Raw genomic sequence first — 7,308 nt, forward strand, 5'->3', positions numbered from 1 at the left:
GTTGCCAACTGTCTTCATGTTGTGTCTTAGCCTTGCACCACGATCAATGACCTTGACACCTCAGTTTCCTACACTTCATTATCTGGTGTCAACTGTGTTTTGTCTTTGGCTCAGATGGTAAAGAATCTGCCTGCAATACAGGAGACCTGTGTTCGATCCCTGGGTCGGGAAGATCCCCTGGAGAAAGGAATGGTCCATTCCAGTATTCTTGCCTGGAGAATTCCATGGATAGAGGAGCCTGGTAAGCTACAGTCCATGGGGTTGTAAAGAGTCAGACACGACTGAGCAACTAACAATTTCATGTCACTTGCTGCTGTACAAGCATTTGCCACTCAGGCCTGTTAATCCCGGGCTCTTTTTGAGCACCTGATGACCCTCAACCAGGAGTAACAAAAGGAAATTTCACAGAGAGAAACACCTCCCCCTTGATCCTGACACCATCCCTTGCTATGTAAATTGAAAAAGTGGCAGTGATGCCTCTGGTCTCATTGTCTTGATTGGCTCTATCTTTACACTGAATTTTTCTGCCCAGCAAGGTGGCAAAAATGCCCCTACTGTTTTTGTAAAGCTGTCTTTCAACTCCACTTTCCTTGACTTCTGCATTTGAGATATAGTGGGAAGAATAAAAACAAACATTTCTCAAGGAAGATAAAGGCTTAATGCTTCCTATCAGCTTGTCGACTATGGTACAAGTTTTTAATCCAAGCTGTGTTCTATAATTCATGAACTCCAGTTCTGTCCTGTGTGCCAGCCTTGGGTCTGATAGATGTCATGGAAATTCAGACTTGAACTTCAGACTTTTCTGGAAGTTCTTGAGATAAACTTTGCTAATGTTTCACCATTTTCCCATGCAGAGCCCTTACATGCTCCAAACTTTGGTCTACTCATTGTGCGATTCAGCACCTTGAACTTGGCATATAGTAGATACTGAATACATAAACTCTAATTGGGAACAGTGTTGACCATTCTCTTACAGCTAAATTCTAGCCATTTGCAGATTTTAAATGAAGTGGTCCACAACACCGAATTCTTCCTGAATGCGTTATCAGGATATGAATTATGGATTAGCGCCTCCATCGTTTGTTCCACTCATCAGTCCATCTATAGCATTGGTGGTATGGTGGTGAGCATAGCTGCCTTCCATTATTCAATCAACAAATACTCACTGAGAACGTGCTATACACCACGCCCTGTGGTGGGCTCTAGAGGTACAACCAGTGAACAAAATATATTCGCAAGAGGAGATCAGGGTCTAGTGAGAAAACTGGTCAACAGGCAATTCTAATACAGAATGACACATCTAGAGTGTGAACCATGTATAAAGTAGTGCTGGCAAGCGTAGGGGCTCCCAGGACTGTGCCTGAACCACTGGGGGTTCATGACCCTTATTTACATCCTTACCATCTTCTTGGGACAAAGACGAGAAACCCAAACATCCTTGGGATCCTCATCTTTACTTGTTTTTAATGTACTTATTTTTAATTGAAGGATAACTGCTTTACAATATCATGTTGTTTTTTGCCATCCGTCAACAAGAATCAGCCATGGATATACATACATCCCATCCCTCTTGAACCTCCCTCATCCTTACTTTTTAGAGAATAAAAAATTTTTCAGACTCCCCCCAGAATGCTTTGCCAGGCCTGGCTCAGTTTTTCCCACAGATTCCTAGTTTGTTCTTCTTGTGTGTTTCAGCTCTTGGCTCCTCCCCACCCTTGGGCTGAGGTCTCTGAAGGAGCGGCAAGGAAACTCAGGATGATGGTTAATGGACACTGACGCCATCCATTCACCGGCAAAGTCTTTGTAACATGCTTTCTGTGGTCAGGCTGGCTGTAGAGCAGTCCCCTGTGTTTTGCTCATGCGCCTCATTGGTGAATGGCCAAGGTTTGACTTTTCTGAGTCACTGAGCAGGCTCACTGAGCAGCCTGGTACTGCTCAAATAAGTGAGAGGAAAAATGAACCACGATTCATTTCTATAGATTCTAAAGTGTGTCTGAATGTGCTCTGAGGGAAGGTGGAAGGGGCAAACAGAAGTCCAGGAGGGAGGGAGGGCAGAGGGACTTGAGGCTGTGAATGTAGCCACAGGGATCCCCAGGTAGGAGGTGAGCAAAGAAGGAGTTCCTAGAAGAAGACATGCTCAGTGACCCCAGGAAAGAAGGGCAGGCTGGGAGCACGGCCAAGGGAGCTGGGTAAGGACATCAAAGCACTCAGAGGTGACAGACAGACAGCTGGAGGCAGATCTTGGAACAGAAGTAACAGGATTTTTTTTAAAAAAGAAAGTAGCAATAAGTCATGCTCAAAGGAAAAAAGTAAATGAGAAAGCAGCAGCTGTGGGAAAGAGATCTTGGGACCATTCTTGCAATTCTCATTCTTTCTGTCGGAGACTCACGGACCAAGAGATGGCAGCTGTAAGTGAGCCAGGCCCAAGAGTGCTTCTTTGTAATTCCACCAGGGAAACTGTGTCAGAGCTCCACGCAGACCCACGAGGCCAGCTGACCAGCCAGGCGTCTCAGCCGCGGCCCCGCGGCAGCACCCTCCACCTCCCTGTCACTTCACTTCCTCATCACTGCCTTGCCTTCCACACGGACTTGGACTCCTGCTTCCCGGTCTCCCCCCACCCTCCAAGCCCTGCCTTCACTGAGCTGGGTTCAGCCAGCCAGCTAGTATATACTATGGACCAGGGGTCTGACTGTTCCAGCAGCTTCAGAGGTCTTTGCGTGTTATGTGAGAAAATGGCATTTCCACAGGGAAAAGGCCTATAATTTTTATAAGATTATCAAAGAGTTGCAGGATCCTCAATTCCCCTAGAAAGAACCAGTTGCTGTCCTAGGCCTCCATCTCTAACCCCTCTCCTTCAGTGACATCCACTTTCACCGTGGACTAGCCCAGCATCAACCCCATTGGCCCTACCTCTGAAACCATCACCTCTGACCTCCCTGCCCACAACATTTTGTCCAAATAGCTTCTTCACTTCTTTATGCCAATTCTGCTTCACCAGCAGGTTGAAAGCTCCTAAGCCTCTCCTCTCTCTCTTCTCCTGGTCTGGCTTCCTACCTCATTCAGTCTGGACCCCGAGGGCAGTCACTTCACCTCCTCCCCCAGCATCCTCACTGCCCTGTATTATCCTTTATGCAGACCTACAAATGCCCCTGAAAATACAGGATGGTGCCCCCACTTCCTAGTTCATAGAGAACACTATTCTTGTAGACCTGGGCCATCTCATCTTCTTATTTATCTTGGGAAAATCCTCCAAGATTTAGCCACTTGTCCTCAAATCCCCTTCCATGGTCCTCTAGCCATCCCTTTCTCAAGGAATGGCTTTGCCTTTTACAAGAAAAGATAGGTTTATAGGCATCAATTCTCTCAACTTCCTGCTCACTATGCTAATTGAGGCCTTCCTTTGACAGGTAAGAAACCGAGGATCAGAGGAGAAAAATGTTCTCCGACATATAGCCATAGCTAGCTAATGGCTTTGAGAATGTTCAACCTTCTCAAGCTGTCTAGAAATACTTCATTCTCTCTGTTTATTATGTTATTGTTATTAGTAGTAGTATTATTAATATAGTGGTAGTGGTAAGTAGTCTTTGTTATTTATTAAACCAACCCGTATTTATTGAGTAACTCCTATGAACCATGCCATAGAGTGTGGACACACTGCATAATAAAGCAGGGCGGCATGACTGGTGTGTTCATACAGGTGTATGGCTCAGAACAGGCAATGCATGCACCACATGCCTACACATGCTCTAACATGCTTGCATGCAAATACATACGCAGATGCACATGCCTGCAGAGGCACAGGCCAGCTGCAGACGTGGCTCCATGCACAGATGTGCGCGCACACGCGGCCACGCCCTGCTTTCCTCCAGATTTAACAGCTGCCGCCCGGTCTTTCAAACACTTCCGTCGCCGACCGGCGCACACCGTCTGTGAACGGAGAAGCACAAGGAGAAGCACAATGAACTGTGCTTACCAGGCCCATTAGTTCATCAGGCGCTCACTTAAGACGGTCACGCCACATTATAGCAAATGGCTTCTGGGCGCTGGGGACGGGCTCGATTTATTTTCTGAGAATTACCATCAGCCCAGATGGGAGGGTGCTGAGAGGCCGCATCCGTGGGCCTTTGGTCAGTGTCTCTGCCCTGTGCAGCTGCAAAATTAGTGGGGTTTATTTATGAGCCAGTTAGCCTTTCACCAGGTGCCAATTTGGCCCCTGGGATAATGAGATGGGTCTTTAGGGACCATCAGTCTCTCCCTCACAGCTGAGGGTGGCTCTGAGGAGCCCGGCCTTAAGTAGCTGGTGATGGAGTGCAGATGGGCTTCCGACTTCAATACACCCATTTGTTTTCCCAGGAGCTGAAATGCGCAGCCGCTTTTCCCTTCTTACCCCCAGCAGAGACCCTCCTCCTCGACTGACATATTTGCAGGTTGAGCAAGGCTCTGTCTCAGACGGCTGAGGAGTTGGTGAATCAGCTCTGCTGGGCATCCTTAGACAAGTGATCCAGGCTTTCTGAGCCCCCGTTTTCTCTCTTGGAAAATGAAGCCATACATTTGATGCATTTTAACACCAGCCGGGGACCTTTTCTGTGCCCAGAGCTGTGCTAGTTTCCAGGCTTGGGAAGCAGATCGGGGAGCAGAAGCAGGTGAAGTCTCTGTTTTCAAGAACGTTGTTAAAAAAACAAAACCAAACCAAATGTTAACAACAACAACTAAACCTCAGTGACTCTCCTGAACCCATAAGTCAGGCTAGGAAGCAGGCTCACGTGACAGAGGGCCATGTGTTGGTCCAGGGGCTTCAAGAGAGGGAAAACTGGCCAGGGTCTGAAGGTGAGCGGGTGTTTATCACAGAGGGCAGGGGGAGGGGCGAGTGTGCCCGGGAGAGGGAGCAGCTTGTGCAAAGGCTGGTGACTGGAAGGCGCTAGTGTCAGAGTAAAGGAAAGACAGGCAGGGGGACCAGCCCACCAAGGGGGATCTGGGAAGGCTGGGGGACAGTGGGTCCTCCAGGAGTTTGTACCAAGGACCTTGGTCTTTATCTTAGGCAAAATCTAAAGCTATCAAAGGCTGTAAGCAGAGGAAAAACTCGCTCCCATTTGCACTTTGAAGCGATCCCTCTGGCTATAGCTGGGGTACTAAACTGGAGGGGAGAGGATGCTGTAAGACTGAGTCAAAAGCAACTTGTGTGGAAATGATGGAAGCATGCCCTAGGATGGGAGCAGAAGACAACGTGAGAGGGGGTTGTTACATGATTCGCTGAGCAGAATCTGGGCAGTGAGGAGAGGAAGCCATCAGTGGCGACTCCGACATGTCCTGTTCAGAACCCCCGGAGCCACTTCAAGATGAAATGAACTCATGTGTGGCGAGTGTCTGGCACACCATAGGTGCCCAGTAAATGCCAGTTCTCGTCCCTCTGTGTTCACAAGCTCTCTGCCATTTGATTCCCACTGATTCTTTTGCAGACCTGGAGAACTGGGACTCTAATCCCTTTTACCTTCTAGAATGTTCTAACAGTATTATTATTTTGGCCACACTGTAGGACTTGTGGGATCTTAGTTCTCCAACCAGGGGTTGAACCTGGGCCATGGCAGTGAACGCTCCATGTCCTAACCACTGGACCAGCAGTGAATTCCATTCCCCAAAACTTACCATTTTCTAATTCAGCAATGGCATGGCAGCAGGTGGCTTTAGCTTGGTGGACCTGCCAGGGAGAAGCCGGGCACAGCTCGCTGCTGGGAGAAGTTCTGCTGGGAGGCTCCTTGGAGGGCTGTTCCTTGTCCTTATGTGTCTGCCCAGAAGAGCTGCTACTTCCTCAAGAAGGAAGGAAAACTTGACAGGTAGGTGAGGGAAGGCCACAGAAAACAGAATAATAGAGTTGGAAAAATCATGGAATTTGTGGACAGAGGTAACTGACCACTCCCACTCTAGGCTTTTATGATCATGAGTGAATCACTTAACCCCCCTATAGACCTCAGTTTTCTCATCTATAAAATGGGGTTAGTGATAGTTCCTACATTGGAGTTCCATTGTGAGAGTAAATGAGATTCTCTGGTGGGAGAAACAGTTTATAAAATACAATACAACAGGGAAATCGTCCATGTGTAAGTGGGCTGGTAGGGTGGCTCTGAATTCAGTCCATTTTGGGAACAAACCCAAATTCTACCACTTCTGTGTGATGGAGCAGGGAGGTGAGTCAGTAATTTCTCTGTATCTTACTTTCCTTGTCTACAAATACGCATTGTAGGATGTCACTAACAGAAGTGTTGTCAGAATTAAAAGGGAAAATGGTCTAGGTCTCTGACCTTATGAAAGTTATATTTCTAGAGAAATAGAGAGAGACAGAGAGGAATAAACATAAAAGTCCAAAGTCATTTTACAGAGTGATGTGTGCTCTGAAGAAAGTGAAACAGAGTTTGGAGAGAGAGTGACTGCCTTGGATGAGGTGTTCACAGGGTGTAGGGAGGGACTCCCTGTGACTATGTAGCCCAGACCTGAATGGTAAGCAAAGACAATGACTTGATAATCTGGGGAGATGATTCTAGGTCCTAGCTGCTCACTGGCATCACCTGGGGATCACCTCCAGCCCAGCTGAAATGCGGGCCTTGAGGAGTAAGCCTTGAACACATGCATTGTTTAATGCCCCTAGTGACTGATACATAAGGAAGGCTGGAAATGACTGAACAGATAAAATATGCAAGATGGTATAGCAAAGATGTATTTCCCAACATCTGGTAGCATCTTGTATTTGTCTTTTCGGCTTGTTGAGGCAAAATACCATGTCCTTGGGGATTTAATCAGTCGAAATGGATTTTCTCACAGTTCCGGAGGCTGGATGTCTAAGAGCAAAGTGCTGGCAGATTTGCTGCCTCTTGAGGCCTCTCTCCTTGGCTTACAGAGGGCAACCTTCTCATGGTGTCTCTACATGCTCTTCCCTTAGTCTGTGTTGTCTGCTTCCCGTAGGATCTCTGCTGCTGCTGTTAAGTCACTTCAGTCATGCCCAACTCTGTGCAACCCCATAGATGGCAGCCCACCATGCTCCTCTGTCCCTGGGATTCTCCAGGCAAGAATACTGGAGTGGGTTGCCATTTCCTTCTCCAATGCATGCATGCATGCTAAGTCTCTTCAGTCATGTCCAACTCTGTGCGACCCCAGGGACAGCAGCCCACCAGGCTCCTCTGTCACACAGGATTCTCTAGGCGAGAATACTGGAGTGGGTTGCCATTTCCTTCTCATTTCACCTTAATTATCTACGTAACAGCCCTGTCTTCAAATAGTCACATTTGAGGAATGGGGATTAGGATTTCATCATGTCAG

The sequence above is a fragment of the Bos indicus genome, chromosome 25, assembly GCF_029378745.1.
Source record: "Bos indicus isolate NIAB-ARS_2022 breed Sahiwal x Tharparkar chromosome 25, NIAB-ARS_B.indTharparkar_mat_pri_1.0, whole genome shotgun sequence".
NCBI classification, from domain to species: Eukaryota; Metazoa; Chordata; class Mammalia; order Artiodactyla; family Bovidae; genus Bos; species Bos indicus.